The sequence below is a fragment of the Podarcis liolepis genome, assembly GCF_965112155.1.
Source record: "Podarcis liolepis genome assembly, chromosome: W".
NCBI lineage: Eukaryota > Metazoa > Chordata > Lepidosauria > Squamata > Lacertidae > Podarcis > Podarcis liolepis.
This window is the reverse complement of record NC_139568.1, coordinates 34383463-34405205: the sequence shown is the minus strand read 5'-3', so window position 1 is coordinate 34405205 and position 21743 is coordinate 34383463.

Genomic DNA, 21743 nt, shown 5'->3' with positions numbered 1-21743 from the left:
TGGGCGGGATTCTTGGCAGGCCTGGCAGTGTTTGACCCAGGCCTCTATCTCTCCATCGATCCCCGGCCACCACACATAACTCCTGGCCAGGGCCTTCATTCTTACTACCCCTGGATGTGTCTCGTGTAGGGCTGTGAGGACCCTTTTGCGGAGGGGCTGGGGAACAACGACCCTGCTTCCCCATAACAGGCACCCCTTGTGGGCCGACAGTTCATGTTTGCGGGTTGTGTAGCCGGCGAATTCTGGCCTTGGGCTGCTGCTGGGCCATCCCCTCCACACCCAGTCCAGGACCCGGGAGATGACCCTATCTGTGATGGCCTGGGATTCCGATTCGGAGGATGAAACAGAGGAATCCCAGCCTGCACAAGAGTCCCCGCCTCCAGGGCCGGCTGAACTGGGGCAAGGCCTAGATGCTGAAGAACCTGCACCTGTGGCAGTGCATCAGGAGCTGGCCCCAGGTGAAACCCTTCTGGCCCCAGAGAGGCTTGACGACTCAGTGGCCACAGGTGAGCCTCCTCCAGGGCCCAGTAACCCTTCGGCCTCTCCTGATCTGCAGAGGCTTAGGGCGGAGAGGCGAAGGGAACTGGTTGCCCCCAGGAGGAGTGCTCGCCTTAAGGCCAGAGGAGGCGGGGCTCCTGGGGGCCGGGACCGCCCCTGGCCTTAGAAGAGGATAAAAGCCCAGTCAGCCCGGCCCCAGGTTGCGGGAGCAACGTCGTTGTTGGCTTCGGACCTTCCTGTGTTCCTGATCCCTGCTCGGCCTCCTGTTCCTGACTATCCGGTACTCCTGTTCCCTGCTCGGCTTCCTGTTCCTGACTATCCGGTACTCCTGTTCCCTGCTCGGCCTCCTGTTCCCGACCATCCGGTGTTCCTGCTCCCTGCACAGCCTCTTGTTCCAGCATTCCTGTTCCCCGTCCGGCTCTCTGCCTCGGACCTCGCCCCTCTTCGTGTGGACTCTACTACACCCAAGGTACCTTACCCCCGGGACCAGCACAGTTTGCTCCCGCCACACCCGCACTCCCCCTTCGTAGGGGTGCGTTCGGGAAGAGCCAGAGGCCATGGCTGAACAGGCGGCTGCACTGGTGCCTTTGGCCCAGAAGAACCAGGCCTTGACTCACACCGTGCAGCAGCTCAGTGACGCGGTTGTGGCACTTCAGCAACGCTTGGAAGCCCTACCGGCTCCTGGGGCCGACGCCCCGGCTCCGGGCAAGTACCCAGTGGCTTTGCCTGAGAAGTTTGATGGAGCCCCGGCCAGCTTTCCCATGTTCCTGGCCCAGGCCAAGCTGTATATCCAGGGGCGAGCCCGGAACTTTCCTGACGACCGCACCAAGGTGCACTTTTTGATTAGTTTGTTAAAGGACCAGGCGGCCAAGTGGGCGTTGCCGCTACTCAGGCAGGACTCCCCCTTGCTGGCAGACTATACGGGGTTTTGCAATCGTTTGGAGGCCGCGTTCGGCAACCCCCAGAAAGGGAGTCAAGCCAACCGAGCGATTCGGCGTTTGAAACAGGGCAAGTCCACGGTGGCTGCATATACCACGGAGTTTCGGCTGTTGGCACAGGACTTGACCTGGAATGACTCGGCACTGCGGGACCAGTATCTCGAAGGGCTTTCGGACGAGGTACTGGACCAGTTGGCCACAATGGAACGCCCCACCACGCTGGACACCCTCATTCAACGGAGTCTACAAATAGACGACCGGTTGGAGGATCGTCGCCAGGCCCGGGGTCGCCGACACTTCCAGTTCACGGCACCAGCTTTTTCCGGCAGCCCCACAGTCACAACTGATTTAATGGAGGAGCCTATGCAGCTCGGGGCAGTGCGGCCACGCCTTTCCCCCGCAGAGAAGGCGTGGCGTCGGGAGGGAAATCTCTGTCTTTACTGTGGCGGAAGTGGACACTTCGCTCGGTCCTGCCCTGAGAAACGCCAGCTGCAGGGAAACCGCCAACCCCAGTAGCTGATGGCCCTAGCTACCGGGGGTCCCAAACCGTACAGAATGGGCCCGCACCAATGGACTTGCAACATCTTATGGTTTCGGTACGTTTATACCCTCCAGGGGGGCCCTGGATCCTCACCCATGCTTTGGTAGATTCAGGGGCAACCCGCTCCTATATGGACGCTGCTTTTGCCACCCATCATCAGGTGCCACTTCGGAACAAGCCAGTACCGATCCAGGTGGAAGCGATTGACAGACGACTTCTGCGTTCAGGTGCTGTTACTCAGGAGACCCAGCCCCTGGTCCTGTGTCTCCAGCAGCACCGGGAGTTGCGAACTTTGGACATTGCCTCTATGCCCCGCTTCCCCCTGGTGCTCGGGATGGACTGGCTGGAAGCCCACAACGTTCAGATTGACTGGGTCAAACGGACCGTGCACTTCCCAGACCCATGTTCCCGTGCTCAATCCGGAACGCTGGCGGCCGCGCCCTCAGAGGAGGCAGCACCCACGCTCCCAGCCGTGTACCAGGACTACCAGGACGTGTTCGAGGAACGGGGGGCAGACCAGCTGCCGCCGCATCGGCCTTTTGACTGCGGCATAGACCTCCAACCCGGAGCGCCTTTACCAGTGAGTCGCTTATATTCCCTAACAGAGCCAGAGCGCGAGGCTTTGCAGGACTTCTTGCGCAAGAACCTGGAGCGTGGGTTCATTAGGCCTTCCACCTCGCCTACCGCGGCACCAGTGCTTTTCGTTAAGAAGAAATGTGGGGAACTCCGCCCTTGCCATGATTACCGAGCCCTGAACAAAATTACCGTCCCAGACCGGTACCCCTTACCCCTTATCTCGGAGCTGCTGGAGCGGGTGCAAGGGGCACAGGTGTTCACCAAGCTGGACCTCTGAGGGGCCTACAACTTGATTCGGATCCGAGCCGGGGATGAGTGGAAGACAGCGTTTGGGACCCGGTACGGGCAGTTCGAATATTTGGTTATGCCTTTCGGTTTGTGCAACGCGCCTGCTGTGTTCCAACGCTACATCAACCACGTGTTTCAGGACTTGTTAGACAAGTACGTGGTGGTGTATTTGGATGACATACTGATTTACTCCCGTGACCCGGATCACCATGAGGGACATGTCCGGACCATGCTGCAGCGCTTGCGTGAGCACCGTTTGTACGCAAAGCTCAGCAAGTGCGAATTCCATCAGCGGACTGTGGACTTCCTAGGTCACCGGCTCTCTCCAGATGGGGTGCAAATGGACCCGGGGAAGGTGACAGCGGTTCGAGAATGGGCGGCACCCCGGAACCGCAAGGACCTACAGCGTTTCCTGGGGTTCGCCAATTACTACCGGACCTTCATCGCTGATTATGCTCATCGCACCACCCCGTTGACCCGGCTACTGCGCCCAAAGACGCCGTTTTCCTGGGACAAGGAGGCAGAGGAGGCGTTTCAGGGGTTGAAGGCCTGTTTCCAGAGGGCACCAATCTTACAACATCCTGACCCCTCTCGACCCTTTGTGGTGGAGACCGACGCCTCCAGTACGGCTCTCGGTGCCGTCTTGTCTCAACAGATTGGGCCTGAAGCGCCACTCTTACCCTGTGCCTTCTATTCCCGCCAGCTCCTACCAGCGGAGCGTAACTATACTGTGTGGGAGCGGGAACTACTGGCCATCAAGGTAGCCTTTGAGGTCTGGCGCCACCATCTTGAGGGGGCACGACATCCGGTGGAGGTGAGAACCGACCACCGGAACCTGGAGTACCTCCAGACCACCCGCAAGCTGAACCAAAGACAGATCCGGTGGGCGTTGTTCTTTTCCCGGTTCCAGTTCCGGATCCGCTACATCCCTAGCTCTCAGAATCAGAAGGCGGATGCCCTGTCCCGGAAACCTGAAGACAACGCAGACACGGTACAGCAAGCAGAACCCACCACGATCCTACCTCCGGCTGCATTCCTGGCCACCCAGGAGGCGCAGCCACTGCAGGTTCGGGTGCGGGAACAGCAGCGGGTCGACGCTTGGGCCCAGGATCGGCTCCGGGAGCTGACTGAAGGGTCCAGCCCACAGTATCTGGGGCTGGTCCTGCATCAGGGCCTTCTGCTGCATCACGGTCGCCTGTACATCCCGCCAGGGCCACTACGGCTGGAGGTTCTCCGGATGGCCCATGATGCCCCAGCAGCGGGGCACTTTGGACGGTATCGGACCACCCATCTGGTCAGTCGTGAGTTTTGGTGGCCCCGCCTGAAGGCTGACGTGGCTCGCTATGTTGCTGGTTGTGATGTCTGCCGGCGCGCCAAGGGACCTACCGGGCGACCCCCCGGCCTCCTTCAACCATTACCAGTTCCACCGCGCCCTTGGCACACGGTTTCATTGGACTTTATAGTGGACTGATGTTAGGATATTTCCGTTCCACCTTAAAAGGGAGCAGGCTTTTGTAAGCAACAGAGTCTGCGCATGTCCTGATCACAGGATGTTTTTGTTCTGATATTCCTTTCGTTTTCAGTCGGCTCAGACACGCTGACAGAATGGACGTGTTTTCTTTTGTTCTGTTAAACGCTAAATAAAGTCTGTAAATTATGCTCTTCTGCTCTTCTGTGATGCAAGCTTTCGGCTGTGTTTCTGCTGATAAAGAGGGTGCACCAGCCTAGGAATGTGGCTAAGAATTTCCAAAGGCTTCGTGTCCCTAACTGTTGGATCTACGTGACTACGGGAGGCCGATGGATGTCCAGAACTCCGGCTTGGGGGCTCAGATGGACGTTATCTCCCTGGCAGTTTCCCAACAACAAGGTTATGGGCCCAGATTCACGGCACCTACAGGAGAGTAAAGCTGCAACAGACTGCGTTTGAGGTATGTTGTGGGAAAAGCGAAAGAAAGAAGGGACGCTTTTCTTTGATCTCTGGCAAGGCAGATTAATTGGCCTGGGAGCCGAGCCAAAAAGGCTTCGTGATTAATGGCTGCCAAGATAAGGAGTCTTTCAATTAAAAAATAGACTCACGGCTAAAGTAAAAGCTGGAATGGAGCTTTTCCAAGCTGATGGAGGTGCTCAGTGCCCTAAGTTGGATGGGCAGAATTATGAAACCTGGGCAAAATGGTGTAAATCTTTGCTGCGTCAGTTTGGGGTCTGGCATGTTGTTTCTGAAGCCCCCCCAGTTCCTCTGACAGAGAGATGGAAAAGCCAGAATTCGAAAGCGATTGACGTAATAGTCCTATCCGTATCTCTTGAGGAAATTAAGACGCTGGCTGGCAACACCACTGCACGTGCAATGTGGTATGCTTTGATGAAAGCTCACAAAGCAAAAATCCCAGCCCAGAGTTTGACTGCATCGGAGGTCCTAGCTGTTTCCCAGAATGCGAATGAGTGCAGGGATGCTGAGGGCACCGATTGCAAGCTGCAGGGGGAGCTGACCGTCACGTCATCCCAGGCAGCATTCCAGCCTCCAGAGGGAGCCAAGGAGTCGGCAGCTGAGAGCTCTGTTTCTCATGGGAACCAAGGTCATCGCCTTTGCAGAGGCCGGAAAGGCAGAGGTAAACACAGGCAGCCGCCTGCAGATGGCCAGAAGCAGAGGGAGGGTGAAGAGCCCGCCGCGCCAGAGAAAAACAAAGCGATGTTTGCTGGCACAGCTTCACCAAAGGCTAAAGGCACGTCTGCTGACCAGAAGCAGCAGGGGGGCAAGCTCCAAAAGCCCACACCGCTGGAAAACAAGGGTTTGCTTGCTGTAAAGACTGCTCCAACAGCCAAAGGCAGGTTTATTGTGGACTCAGGTGCCAGCCGCCATATTTCCAAGGACAGGCATCTCTTTATCTCCTTCAAGCCTCAGGAAGGTGAGATCCACCTGGCTGATGGAAGGACGTTGCAAATTGCAGGAGAAGGGACTGTGAAACTTGCAAGTTTGCACACAACCATCAGTGGTGTACTATATGTTCCAGGCGCTGCAAGCAACTTGTTGAGTGTCCCACAGCTTACTGGGCGTGGTTTTCAGATTTCCTTCAAGAGGAGCGTCTGTGTCATCAGTAAAGGCAAAGAGGACTATTTGCATGCAAAGTTTATGGATGGTTTGTTCCATATAACTTATGAGGACACTGCTGTTGAATCTAGTGCTGATTCTTGTTGTGTTGCACAAACTAACAAAGTTCTTCATGCAGGTTGCATTCATGATGCGCATCGAAGGTTTTGTCACCTCTCTTGGAAGGCACTGGCCAAGATGCCAGAGGTGGTTGAGGGTTTGAACATCAAACCCTGTAAATTTCACATCAAATGTGTATCTTGTGCAGAGAACAAGGTAAAGGTTGCTCCAAAGGGCAAGGAGTCTAGCAGGCAGGCTTCCAAACCCTACCAGCTAGTGCATGCGGACCTGGTTGGTCCACTTGCACCCTCTTTAGGAGGAGCAAGGTACTTCATGATTCTGATTGATTCCTTTTCCAGGTACATTCATGTGTATTTGCTCGAACAGAAATCGCAAGCGTTTCCAAAGTTTAAGGCATTCTGTGCTTGGTTGGAGAATGTGCACGGTAAACGTATTTCTTGTTTTTTTACTGATCGGGGCGGGGAGTTTACTTCTCAGCAGTTTGAAGCTTTCCTGACTGAGAAGGGAATCCAACATGACATGTCAACGCCCAGATCGCCATGGATGAATGGGCTTGCGGAGAGAGCAAATCAAACATTGCTGCAAGGAATCAAGACCTTGTTGCATGATGCCAATCTCCCTGATAAGTTTTGGGGGGAAGCTCTGGGGAATTTGGTTTATACCGTTAATCGCAGATTGTCATCACCCATTGGTTGTACCCCCTATGAGAAGATGTTTGGCAAGAAACCCAACACCAAACACATGAAAATTTTTGGTTCGGACATGTGGGTACGCACACAACAAACCAACAAGCTTGGGAAGCGTGGGGCACATGGTTTGTTCATGGGGTACGAAAAAGGTGCATACAGGGTATGGATGACTGACTCTAAATCCATAAAGTTCACAAGGAGTGTTGAGTACAATCCTAAGTGGGGGGAAAATGTGGGAATTTTCCAGTGTTACCCAGAGGAGGTTGAAGGTGATGTCAAGCAAGCAGCTAAAGCTGAGGAAGCTGCTGAGGATGATGATGAGGATGAGGATGAGGATGATGATCAGAGTTCGGATTCCAGTTCAGTGGGCGGCGCTGCTGCTGATGTCAGTGAAAGTGATGACACAGCAGACTACCAGAGCGCAAAGGCCTCAGTCAGACCATCTGATGTGTCTGACAATGAACTGGAAGAACCACTGTTCACCATTGGTCATTTTTCTCCTAAGAAAGAGGAGATGAGTCCAGAAGACTTGCGTCTAGTACGCAGATCTGAAAGGGCGACCAAAGGCAGACCTCCAAAGAGGTATGCTGATGAGTTTGCTAAGACAGCAACTGCTGTTCTTAGTAGCTCAGAGAAGGTGTGGGAACCTTCAAGCTTCAAAGAGGTTCAGGAGTTAACCACTAAAGATGCTGAGCCTTGGCTTAATGCCATGAAGGCTGAAGTTGATTCCTTGAACAGGAACCAAACTTGGGAACTGGTACCGGTAGTCCCAGGAATGAGACTGGTTGGCAGCAAATGGGTCTTCAAGGCCAAGACAGACCAGAATGGCAAGGTAGTCAGACACAAAGCCAGATTAGTTGCCAGAGGTTTTTCACAGGTACCAGGACAGGATTACCACGAGACCTACTCACCCACAGTCAAATATGAGAGCATTCGACTGATGCTCAAGGTCGCTGCGGAGGAGAAACTGCATGTTTCCCACCACGACATTAATACAGCTTTTTTGTACGGGATTTTGAATGAACAGCTGTTCATGCTTCCACCTGATGGGATGGAGATACAGAAGGGTATGGTCTGTAAACTGCGGAAATCCTTATATGGTCTCAAGCAGAGTGCCAGGTGTTGGAACACAAAACTCACTGAGACATTGCTTTCTCTAGGTTTTCACCAGGGCAAAGCTGATCCATGTGTGTTTGTCAAGGAGGAGGGGCAAAACAAACTGTATTGTTTATGTTTTGTTGATGATCTTCTGATGTTTTGGAAGAATCAGGCTTTCTACCAAAGCACCCTAGCTCAGCTGAAGGAGCACTTTGACATGAAGGATCTTGGTGAGGTATCCAACTATCTTTCTCTGCAGGTGGAGAAGGACCAAGCAGGTAATTTTCTGGTACACCAAACACAGAAAATTGCTGATGTATTAACCAGGTTGAATTTGGTTGATGCAAACCCAGCAGACACACCGATGGTGACAGGTTACCAGGTAGACAGTACTGCTGAAGCGTTTTCTGACACAACGCTGTACAGATGCATTCTAGGCAAGCTGAATTTCATTGCCAGATGTTCAAGACCTGACATAGCTGTAAGCTGTAATCTGCTTAGCAGACATGCCAACAATCCTACGGTTCAGGATTGGAAAGCTCTGAAGCGCATAGCCCGCTATTTGAAAGGGACTATGCACTACAGGCTGAGGTTCACCAGTCAGAAGACTGGAGGTCTTGAAATCTTTGCAGATGCAAGTTTTGGAAGTGACACCACGAATGGTACAAGCACTTCTGGAGTATGCTACATGTACAACCACTGCCTGTTTGACTGGTTGTGCAAGAAGCAAACAACAGTGAGCCTAAGTTCCTGTGAAGCAGAACTCAATGCTCTGTCATTTTCACTCATGGATTGTGAATGGTTGATGCAACTGTTTAAGGACATCAGGGTGTCTGTGAAATGTCCTATACAAGTGTATCAAGACAATAGATCTTGTTTGGCTTTGCTGAACTCCGAGAGTTGCAAGCAGAGAACCAAGTACTTGCAGATTAAGTTACATCGTGCAAGAGAGTGTATCCAGAAAGGACTGATTCAGGTGTCCTACATGCCAGGAAATGAAATTCCTGCTGATCTGTTGTCTAAGGTTGTTAACAGAGAACAACTTAAGGTTTATGTACAAAGGTTGCAATTGGGTGAACCACAGGTACAACAGGTTACACGGAAAGGGGGAGGATGTTAGGATATTTCCGTTCCACCTTAAAAGGGAGCAGGCTTTTGTAAGCAACAGAGTCTGCGCATGTCCTGATCACAGGATGTTTTTGTTCTGATATTCCTTTCGTTTTCAGTCGGCTCAGACACGCTGACAGAATGGACGTGTTTTCTTTTGTTCTGTTAAACGCTAAATAAAGTCTGTAAATTATGCTCTTCTGCTCTTCTGTGATGCAAGCTTTCGGCTGTGTTTCTGCTGATAAAGAGGGTGCACCAGCCTAGGAATGTGGCTAAGAATTTCCAAAGGCTTCGTGTCCCTAACTGTTGGATCTACGTGACTACGGGAGGCCGATGGATGTCCAGAACTCCGGCTTGGGGGCTCAGATGGACGTTATCTCCCTGGCAGTTTCCCAACAACTTACCCTCGTCTCGTGGCTGTACCTGCCTTCTGGTTTTCTCCGACCATTTCACCAAGATGGTGCACTGCGCTCCCTGTCCATCTGTACCCACAGCCAAGGAAACTGCTCAGCTGTACCTTCAGCATGTCTTCCGCTTGCATGGCCTACCTGAGCGCGTGGTGTCCGACCGGGGCGTTCAGTTCACATCCCGGTTCTGGCGAGCATTACACCAGACCCTCGGGACAGAGGTCTGCCTCTCGTCAGCCTGCCACCCACAGACCGATGGCCAGACGGAACGGGCGAACGCGGTGCTGGAGCAGTACCTCCGGTGTTACTGCAGCTACCAGCAGGATGACTGGGTCGACCACCTGGCATTGGCAGAGTTCACCTATAACAACGCGGTGAATGCGTCCACCCAGCAGACCCCGTTCCAGGCCAGTTATGGTTATCATCCACGGCTGTTTCCAGAGGTGCTGCCGGCGTCCGCGGTCCCGGCGGTGACGGAGTGGCTTCAAGAGCTCCAGTCCCAGCAACAGCTTTTGGTGGAGCAACTGCACCAGGCCAAGGAAGCGTACAAAGCCCAGGCCGACCGCCACCGCCAGGTGGGGCCGGAACTTCGCGTCGGTGACCTGGTTTGGCTCTCCACTCGCCACCTCCACCCCTCTCGACCTTCGCGGAAGTTGGACGCCCGCTTCACCGGCCCGTTCCCTATCGTAGACCAAGTCTCTCCTGTGGCATTTCGTCTCCGGTTACCCGCAACCCTGAAGGTTCACCCGGTCTTCCACAGGTCCCTTTTGAGTCCGGTGGCCCCACCCGACGAGTTCCACCCGAACCGTCCCCGACCGCAGCCAGTGTTGGTTCGGGGAGAGCCTGAGTACGAGGTGGAACGCATCCTGGACTCCCGATACCGCAGGGGAAAGCTGCAGTATCTCATTGACTGGAAGGGGTATGGACCGGAGGACCGTTCCTGGGAACCAGCGGCCAACGTCCACGCACCTGCCTGCCTCCGAGAGTTCCATGCGACGTACCCCGGCAAGCCGGGTCCGGACCCTCGGTTGAGGGGGGGGCCTGGGAGGGGGGATGGTGTGATGGCCTGGGATTCCGATTCGGAGGATGAAACAGAGGAATCCCAGCCTGCACAAGAGTCCCCGCCTCCAGGGCCGGCTGAACTGGGGCAAGGCCTAGATGCTGAAGAACCTGCACCTGTGGCAGTGCATCAGGAGCTGGCCCCAGGTGAAACCCTTCTGGCCCCAGAGAGGCTTGACGACTCAGTGGCCACAGGTGAGCCTCCTCCAGGGCCCAGTAACCCTTCGGCCTCTCCTGATCTGCAGAGGCTTAGGGCGGAGAGGCGAAGGGAACTGGTTGCCCCCAGGAGGAGTGCTCGCCTTAAGGCCAGAGGAGGCGGGGCTCCTGGGGGCCGGGACCGCCCCTGGCCTTAGAAGAGGATAAAAGCCCAGTCAGCCCGGCCCCAGGTTGCGGGAGCAACGTCGTTGTTGGCTTCGGACCTTCCTGTGTTCCTGATCCCTGCTCGGCCTCCTGTTCCTGACTATCCGGTACTCCTGTTCCCTGCTCGGCTTCCTGTTCCTGACTATCCGGTACTCCTGTTCCCTGCTCGGCCTCCTGTTCCCGACCATCCGGTGTTCCTGCTCCCTGCACAGCCTCTTGTTCCAGCGTTCCTGTTCCCCGTCCGGCTCTCTGCCTCGGACCTCGCCCCTCTTCGTGTGGACTCTACTACACCCAAGGTACCTTACCCCCGGGACCAGCACACTATCTTTCTTGGAATGGTGTGCAACTTCTTGTGCCTGAATGGGGCGGTCGGGAAGCAGCTCCAGGGTCATAACCTCTTGTGCAGGTGCTGGGTCGGGGCCTGTTTCCGGTAGTGGTAGCCTGCTGAGGGCGTCCGCATGGCCCATCGCCTTCCCAGGTCGGTGAATCAGTGCATACTGGTAGCTGGCAAGGAAAATTGACCACCTGAGGACGCGAGGAGACAGCACTTGGGGGGTCTGCTTTTCGGGAGCAAACAAGCCAAGCAACGGCTTGTGGTCAGTCACCACGGTGAAGGGCCGCCCGTACAAGAAATCATGGAATTTTTTTACTCCCTTCACGATTGCCAGACCCTCCTTGTCGATTTGCGAATAGTTCCGTTCAGTTGCGTTGAGTGTCTGTGAAAAGTACGCCACCGGTACCTCTCTTCCATCCGGGAGTTGGTGCCCCAGGACAGCGCCAATGCCATAGGGTGAGGCGTCGCATGCTAGCACCACCGGCAGCCTCTCGTCGAAGTGTGCCAAGACAGAGTTTGAGACAAGCAAGTCCTTGACTGCCTGGAATGCGGCCTCCTGGCGCTGGCCCCACACCCAAGGGGCCCGCTTGTCCAGGAGTCTGTGTAGGGGCTCCGCTACTGCCGCCTTGTGGGGAAGGAAGGAATGGTAAAAGTTCAATAGTCCCAAGAAGGCCTGAAGTTCAGTCTTGCTCTTGGGTACTGGGGCATCACAAATGGCCCGTACCTTGTCCCCAGTCGGGTGGACCCCTTCTGCGTCCACCATAAATCCCAGAAAGTCCACCTGAGGCACTCCTAGTAGACATTTTTCCCGCTTCACCTTGAGACCCGCCGTCTGGAAACGGTGCAGAACTGTGCGGAGGCGGTCCTCAAACTCCTCTGGTGTGGGCCCGGCAATCAACACATCATCGAAGAAGGGGGTGACGCCAGGAATCCCTTTAAGGAGAGAGTCCATTAGATTCTGGAATATGCCTGGTGCCACGCTGACCCCGAATTGCAGCCGCTTTACCCTGAACGCTCCTCTGTGCGTCACAATCGTCTGTGCCTCTGCTGTGGCCTCATCTACTGGCAGCTGTTGATATGCTTGGGCCAAGTCCAGCTTGCCAAAAATTTTCGACCCAGCCAGGGTGGCAAGGACATGGCTGACCACTGGCACTGGGTATGCGTGGGCCGTGAGGGCCTTGTTTATGGTACATTTGTAGTCTGCGCAGATGCGGACTGAACCATTAGGCTTGACGGGTGTGACGATTGGGGTTTCCCAGGGGGCATTAGGCACCGGCTCCAGCACTCCTTGCTCCACGAGTCGGTCCAATTCCTCGTCTATACGGGGTTTCAAGGCGAACGGGACCCGGCGGGCCTTGAGCCTGACCGGTCGTACTGCGGGGTCAAGCTGTAGCGCAATGGGGGGGCCCGTATACTGTCCCAATTTCCCGTCAAAAACCCCTGGAAATTCCTTGCATATGGCATCCACGTCCACTTGTAAGCTAGTGTGGTTCACCCCCGTGACAGCTAGCCCCAATGGTCCAAACCATGCCAATCCCAGTAAGCTAATGTAGGGGCCCTTGACCACAAGCAAGTCCAGTTGCCGCGTCCGCCCTCGGTATTGCACCCTGAAGGTCCCCACCCCCATTGTGGGGACCTTACGTTTCTGGAAGTCCCGTAGGGTGAATGGGGCCGGCCTGAGTTTGGGACCCCCAGTAGGACACAGTTTCCTTAAGGTCCTTGCCGAGATTATGGATAGAGTTGAACCCGTGTCAAGCTCCATGCGGCATGGGGCCCCCTCTATCTGTACCTCTACATAAATTTTCTCTACGTTGGGGTGGGGCAACTGGTATACCTGGCAGTCCGTGAGCTCCGTCGAGTTGCCTTGGTGCGTTGGGCCCCGGGACCTGGGGGTCTTGGGTTGGTCATCTGATGCCTGGTGTCGGGTGGGCCGAGCCCGACACACCCGGGCGATGTGTCCCAATTTTCTGCACTGCCTGCACTCTGCGTTGCGGAAACGGCAGGTCCTCCTCTCGTGATTCTCCCCGCAGCTTGCGCAGTTTCCTCCTTCTCGTCGAGGCAGCTGTGGTCTGTGCGCTGCTTGAGTGCGCTGCTGTACTCGGTGCACCTCCTCCCTGTCGGATCCTGAGTCGTCGGTGAGGTCTTCGTGGTGGACCCTCGGTTGGGATGGCAGGCTCGGCCGTGCCTCTTGCGTCGACCTCTCGGCAGCTTCCGTTGCCAGGGCCTCCTCCAGAGCGACCTGGAACGTTAGGTCCTTCTTGGCATAGAGGCGTCGTTGCAGCTTCTCATCCTTCAGGCCACCGACGAGGCGGTCACGAAGCATGTTCTCCAGCTCTGAGAAGTTACAGAACCGGGCGGCTTGGCGGAGAGAGGTCACAAACCCAGTTATGGTTTCCCCAGGGGCTTGTCGCTTTGCGTAGAAGGCATTTCGACAAGCCACCACTGAGGGCTGCGGTGAAAAGTGCCCCTTCAGCTGTTCCATTATTGTTTTGTATGGAACAGTAGCGACGTCTTCAGGCGCAAGGAGAGCCCGGGCGATTTCAAACGTCTCCTCTCCGCAGACGCTGAAGAATATCGCCCTCTTCTTGGCGTCTTCTTCGTCGGTGACCCCTTTGGCTTCTAGGAGGAAGGTGAAACGGGAGGCATACGCTTCCCAGTCTCCAGATGCTGGGTTGAATGGCGAGAAGCTGCTGTTGGCTGCCATTCTGAGTTCCTTGTGTCCCGGAGCTGAAGCCTGGATACACAGTGCGAGGCAGCGGTGCGGCAGGTGGCGGTGCTGCGGTGCTGTGTGTGGCAGTCAGCTCAGCGGGATCCCACCTTCGTCGCCAGTGAAATATACTCAGAGTCGCAAAGTGATTTCATGCTCTTTATTCAGCTCATAGTGGTGAGGAGGAATGAATGAATGTCCCCTCACAGTATCTGCTTTATATACATTATTTACACAATGGGCTGCACATGATTGGCTAATTCCGGAATTCTACTGTAAGCCAATCAGGTTGTGGATTCACTTCTATCTGGAGCAGGATTGGGTGGTTCCTGCCAACCAATCATACTGCTGCATTGTTCTAGGACCAATCAGACTGCTGCATTCTCAATCCTATTGTTCTAGGACTAATCAGACTGCTGCAATTTGGATCCTATTGTTCTAGGACCAATCAGACTGCTTCAGTTTGGATCCTATTCAACTCAGTACATAACAGGTGGGATTAATGTCTAGATGGGGCTGGGGGTTCGTTCATTTTTAATATAATTGTGAATTGTTTTTCTTTTTGGTTCTTTGGTTTGCTGGGGTTTTTTTTCTATTGTTTTATATCGTTTGTATCTGGTTCTTAAGGGGAGAGGGTCAGGGCTGCTGGGGAGTGGGCCCCAGCCAATAGAATGGCTGGGGCAATTTCCACAGGTGAAGATGTCCGGAGACACCAGATCTCTGTGATCACAGGTAGGAGGAGGAGCTATGCTAAGACCAGACCACACCATTACCGAGGAGGCAGGTTTAGTTGTTCTCCGAAGACTATCTCTGCCTCCAGGTCTGGTCTTGACCGGATGGATATTGGAATCAACAAGGGAGACCCACATGACCTGAAGGTGTTGCTGTGCAATGCCAGGTCAATGATTCATAAGACCACTGCCATCCACGGCTTGATTGTGGATGGAGGACTTGACCTGGCATGTGTGACAGAGACTTGGTTGAATGAAGCAGATGCGCCTGTCCTTGCCGCTGCTCGTCCACTAGGTTTCTTGTACGCACAGCAACCCAGGTCATGTGGGCAGGGAGGGGGGGGTAAAGTGATTTTTAGGAAGTCATTAGTCTGCAAAAGGCGTCCTATTGGGAAGACCCAGTTTTCTGAGTGCACGTTCTGGAAGCTGGGCAGTAGGGGCAGTACAGGATTCCTTATGGTGTACCGACCTCCCCGCTGCACCAAGGATTCCCTGCCCAAGCTGCTTCAGGTCGTGGCGGATATGCTCCTGGAGACACCTAGCTTGGTTGTCCTGGGGGATTTTAGCATCCATGTCAACACAACCTTACAAGAGGCTGCTCGGGGCATTGTGGAAAGCATGGGCTCCATGGGGCTGTCCCTGAAAAAGTTTGGCCCAACTCATAGCCGCAGACATGCCTTAGACGTGGTGTTCACCTCTAGTGACATGGGTGAACTGACACCAAGTAAAAGTGAAACAAAAGAAGTGCCATGGTCTGATCACTTCCTGGTGCAACTGGACTTCTCTGCGACCCTTCCCCTCTGCAGGGAGGTGGGAGCGATTTGGATGGTCCGCCCCCAAATGGTTTCCAGAGAGTGGTAGGGGATGTTTTATCCCATGTTGATGGCCTTTCAGCTGATTCCCTGGTGGCCCGCTGGAATGCGAAGTTAACCAGGGCTATTGACTGTCTGGCTCCAAAGCACCCTCTCCAATTGCATGAAGCCTGGACAGCCCCGTGGTTTTCCCCGGAGCTGAGGGCAATGAAACAATAGCTGAGAAGGCCAAGGAGTACTATCAGGCAAAATCAGCTTATAAATATGTGCAAAAAAAGGCCAAACAGGAATGGCAACTGAACCGCTGGCAAGCACTTATAGCTGCCTCAAACACCCGTAATTCCCGAAAATTCTGGCTGTTGGTTAACAGAAAATCTAAAAGATACCCCTTAACGGTTATTCCTGCCCCAATTTGGGAATCCTTTCTAAGGAACTATTTTGCCTTACCTGACCTTAATATTAATACAATCAATGGAGTCTATGAGCAGCTCCCTCTTTGGCCACCCACTGACCCGGAAGAAATCCATGGACTCATTTCTAATCTTAAAATCGGAAAAGCCCCCGGTCCTGACCTAGTCCCGGCGGAAGCTATAAAACTTCATGCAGACTGGTGGGCGAAAATCCTGACCGCTACTTTTGATGCCGTAAATAACAGTGGGAAGGTACCAAGAATATGGAAGGATGCGATTATTGTTCCAATTCATAAAAAAGGCTCGACAGATGATCCGGGAAATTACAGGAATATCAGTTTATTGTCATTAATTGGGAAAATATATGCACGGTTCTTGTTAACTAAGCTTACTAAGTGGGTCGAAGAGAACAACCTGATTGGGCCTGAACAGGTTGGTTTTAGACCGAATCAGTCAGCGGTTGATCAGGTCTTAGTTTTATACCACCTTGCCCGGAAATATTCCTCCCCAAATAGAGGCCAACTTTGTGCGGCCTTTATTGATTTAAAGGCTGCTTTTGACAGCATCCCCAGAGGATTACTTTGGGGGAAATTAGCCCGATGGGGAATAGACAAAAGACTTTTGTGGCTAATAACTAAATTGCATGACGGATCGGCCGCTAGGGTGAGAATCACTCTGGCCGGAGACCTCTCAAATCCAGTAACTATCAATAGAGGTGTTCGTCAAGGATGTATCCTTGCTCCGACCCTTTTTAATCTATAAGTGATATGAGGGCGTCTCTGATAGAGTCTCAAGAAACGATCCACGCCCCCCGTCTTGCCCAATATCGTTGCCCCCTTCTATTCTACGCAGACGACGCAGTGATCCTATCCTTCTCAAGAGTCGGCCTCAGGAGGGCATTAAAAATCTTCGATGTTTACTGCAAATCAAATTTTCTTACAATTAACCATGTTAAGTCCAAAGTCCTAATTTTCACCAAGAGTCGAAAAACCTAAAATTGGAGAATAGACGGAAAAGCTATTGACCAAGTCTTTAAATTTCAGTACTTGGGAGTCTTTCTCCAACACAACATGGGCTGGAAGGCCCATATTGCATATGTATTAAACAGAGCTAAAGCCTTTTCCTATGCGTTATTGCGTTTTTTCTTTTCAGATGGGGCTTTCCATATTCCATCAGCGTTAAAAGTTTTCAAGGCAAAGGTGATTGCAACAATAGCATATGCAATCCCATTATGGGGGTCCTTTGTTAACCTAACCCATTTGGAGGTAATCCAAAGCCAGCTTCTAAGAAGGTTGCTAAAATTACCCAGGTGTGTAAGCAACACTGCTATACGACTGGAACTAAATGTTACATCTCTAGAAACCACATTATGGAAATGCATCCTCTGTTACTGGTTGGCATTATGGCATAAACTTCCAAATCTCCACTTGATACAGTGTCTCTGGAGAGATGACTTCCCTAGCCCCTGGGAAAAAAATAATACATGGGAAACTTGTGTCCCTAGGACTATCTCCATCTGAACTATTAAAATTGGATTTAATTTCTGCTAAAAGAATTATAACTCACAAATTAGAGGAGATGGATTTTCAAAGGCCTGGAAACGATGCCTTATGAGGAACGGCTAAGGGAGCTGGGCATGTTTAGCCTGGAGAAGAGGAGGTTAAGGGGTGATATGATAGCCATGTTCAAATATATAAAAGGATGCCACATAGAGGAGGGAGAAAGGTTGTTTTCTGCTGCTCCAGAGAAGCGGACACAGAGCAATGGATCCAAACTACAAGAAAGAAGATTCCACCTAAACATTAGGAAGAACTTCCTGACAGTAAGAGCTGTTCGACAGTGGAATTTGCTGCCAAGGAGTGTGGTGGAGTCTCCTACTTTGGAGGTCTTTAAGCAGAGGCTTGACAACCATATGTCAGGAGTGCTCTGATGGTGTTTCCTGCTTGGCAGGGGGTTGGACTCGATGGCCCTTGTGGTCTCTTCCAACTCTATGATTCTATGATTCTATGAATTTAATATTGCAACAGGTGGTGGCACCTGTTCACCGATAAACCTTGGCTTAACACCACCAACGAAACTTCCATCTTACTTAACTACCTTATCGGTGGTGACGCACAGGTATGCCTTTATAAAGGCTAGATTCAATGTTTTCCCATCAAACGTGTTGGGTAACAGACTCTCCAACGGACAGATCTCACTCCTCTGTGACTGTAAAAGTGGATCTATAGAATCGTTATATCATATAATCTTCTGTTGTCCATTACATTCGGCAGCACGATCCAAGTTTCTGGCCCCATATTTATCGAGAATTGCTGACGGTCCTCAGGAAGCCCAAATAATACACTTATTAAACGACGAAGATACAAGTAGATCCCTTGCAGTCGCTAGATACCTGATTTATGTTTTATTTCAAAAGAGGAGAAAGGGATCGCTGTATGTCTCTGACAGCTTAGCTAAATTTAAGAACCATCAATAAGTGCCAGAACTAAGACATATACCCCCCAAAATCTGATGGATCTGAACTGCGGTTTACATAGAGGGAGCTTATTGTGTATAGTGTTTACTTAACTGAAGTAAAATTGGTTCTATATGGGGGTTTTAACTTGGAACTGTTTAAACTGTATTGTTTATGGATAAATTCTGATGTATTGTTTTCGATATGGGCCAATGGCCGCAATAAATCTATCTATCTATCTATAGCTGAGAAGGCTAGAGCACTGGTGGCGGAAAACTCATTTTGAATCAGACTGGACACGGGTTAGAGCTCAACGACGAGCCTACCAAGTGGCGATAGCGACGGCGAAGAGGGCTTTCTTTTCTTTCTTTTTTTAAAAAAATTTTTATTCAGTTTTCCTTTTATAAGTATTAATTACAACCATAATTACAAATTTACAGTTTTTAAACTTCCACCAGCACCTCCCTCAATCATCCATTTTTCTTATTTTCCCGCATTTTCTATATAATATTGCCAATTTACCATTAACCTTTCACCTCTAATTCTGTCTTGCAATATACCTTAAAATATTACAAAGTCTCTTTAAAACCCGCTAGCGTTGTTTGTTCATCACATATAGTTTCCAGATATTCCGTAAACTTTCCCCAGTCCTCGATAAATTTTTGATCTTTCTGATATCTTATTCTTCCAGTCATTTTATCCAACTCTACATAATCCATAAGTTTCATCCTCCATTCATTCAAAGTCGGTAATTCCTCTTGTCTCCACCTCTGGGCCATCAATATTCTTGCCGCTGTAACAGCATACTGAAACAGTTTATAATCCCGTCTTTTTATCTCTCTTCCTGTTATTCCTAGCAAAAAGGCTTCTGGTTTCTTAACAAACGAATATTTAAGCATCTTTTTCAACTCACTGTATATCATTTCCCAGAACCCTTTCGCTTTCCTACAATCCCACCACATATGAAAGAGAGATCCTTCTTTTTCCTTGCATTTCCAGCACCTATTACATATCTTGTACATTTTTGCCAGTTTTACCGGTGTGATATGCCACCTGTATACCATCTTCATTATATTTTCCTTTAGTGCCGTACAGGCAGTAAATTTCATGTTTTCGTTCCATACCTTTTCCCAATCCTCCAGTTGTATATTATAACCGAAATCTCTGGCCCATTTAATCATGACCGACTTTATCTCCTCATCTTTTGTTTGCCATTCCAAAAGTATTTTGTACATTTTTGAGATTATCTTAACATCATTATCAATTATTTCAGATTGAAATTTAGATACCTTCTCTGTATAGCCCCTCTCTTTAAGATCTTTGTTAAACATTTCATTTACCTGAAAATAGTGCAGCCAATCATAAACATGCTCCTTAACTTGTTCATATGGCTTCAATTTCCATTTCTCGCCCTCTTTCATAACCAGTTCACCATATGTTATCCAATTTGCCCTCATGTTAATTTTCTTTACCGACATTACCTCTAATGGTGATAACCAGTGTGGGACTTTAAATTCCAAAATATTTTTATACCTGTCCCAAACCTCTATTATGGAACTCCTAAAAACATGATTAGTGAAACCCTTATGGACTTTCTTCTTCTCCGACCACAAATAGGCGTGCCATCCAAATCTATTATCGAAACCCTCTAGATCTAATAGTTTGTTGTTGTTTAGGTTTATCCACTCCTTTAACCAGCAAAGACAGGACGCTTCGTAATATAGTTTTAAATCTGGCAGGGCAAAACCACCTCTTTCCTTGGCGTCTGTTAGTAACTTAAATTGTATTCTTGGCTTTTTGCCCTGCCAGATATATTTCGAAATCGTTCTTTGCCACTCTTTGAACACACTTGTTCCCCTGATTATAGGGATCATTTGAAACAAATATATCATCTTTGGAAGCACACACATTTTGATCGTTGATATTCTGCCCCAAAAGGACAGTTTCATTCTGCCCCAGGTTTCTAGATCCTTCTTAATTCCGTTCCAAACCGGGATATAGTTGTTCTGATATAAATCGATGTTTTTTGGGGTCAGCCAAATTCCCAAATATTTTACCTTTTTAGCCACATCAATCCCTGATTCTCCTTGCATTTCGTCCGTTAATCTCTGGTCGATATTCTTAACCATTATTTTAGTTTTCTTCTTATTTAACGTAAATCCAGCCACTCTACCAAACTGATCAATTTCATTCAATACCTCATTTAAACTAATTTTGGGGTCTTCCATCGTTATTACAATATCATCAGCAAAGGCTCTAACCTTGTATTCATTTTTACCGACTGTCACTCCTCTTATTTTATCATTTTTCCTTATTGTTTTTTTAAAAAAATATTTTTATTGCATTTTTTCCAGATACAGATCAGATATATAAAGAAATAACAGAAAAAGAAAAGAAGAAAGAAAAAGAAAATCATCCTTCAAAAAAAACATTTTTCCGTAACCAACCGGACTTCCCCACGTCTCCCTCACCCTGCATTCTTTACAATAAATATATCAGCAAATTGTAACCTTGTTTCGTGCGTTCTTTTGTTCTTTCAAAAAATTATATTTTAAGTTTAAAATACTAATTATCAATTTACTTTTGCTCTAAAACAAATATAGTGTTATTTTAAACATTAATCCTTTCCTTAATATAACTTAATTTCCCATACCATAAAATCTTGTTGCTGGAGCTAAATTTTCCAAATCATGCAAATTCTTAACATTCATATAACTTATAAATTTTTTGTAAATAATCCTTAAATTTTTTCCAATCCTCCTCCGTTGTTTCTTCACCCAAATCTCGGATTCTGCCAGTCATTTCGGCCAGTTCCATATAGTCCATCAATTGCGTCTGCCACTCTTCCAGTGCGGGTACATCTTGTGTCTTCCAGTATTTTGCGATGAGAATTCTTGCTGCTGTAGTTGCGTACATAAAAAAAGTTCTATCCTTCTTTGACACCTTCTGGCCGACAATGCCCAGGAGGAAGGCCTCTGGTTTCTTAGGAAAGGTGTACTTAAACACCTTTTTTAACTCATTGTAGATCATTTCCCAGAAGGCCTTCACTTTTGGACAGGTCCACCAGAAGTGAAAGAATGTCCCTTCAGCCTCCTTACATTTCCAACATTTATTATCAGACAGGTGATATATCTTAGCAAGCTTGACTGGGGTCATGTACCACCTGTACATCATTTTCATAATATTTTCTTTCAAGGCATTACATGCCGTGAATTTCATACCAGTGGTCCATAACCTTTCCCTATCATTTTTCCTTATTGAACACAAAAGGACTTCCAGGACTGTTATAAATAACAACGGCGAAAGAGGACACCCCTGTGTGGTACCTTTCAATATCTTAAATTCTTCGGTAAGTATATTATTCACAATCAATTTGGCTCGTTGTTCCGAGTAAATTGCCCTTATTCCATTATAAAAATCATTCCCCACCTCCATCATTTCTAAATTTTTTAACATAAATTCCCACGATATATTATCGAAAGCCTTCTCTGCATCCACAAACATTAATAAGGCTTGCTTCTCATTCCTTGCAGACAGATATCCCAAAATATTTATTATGTTTCTAAC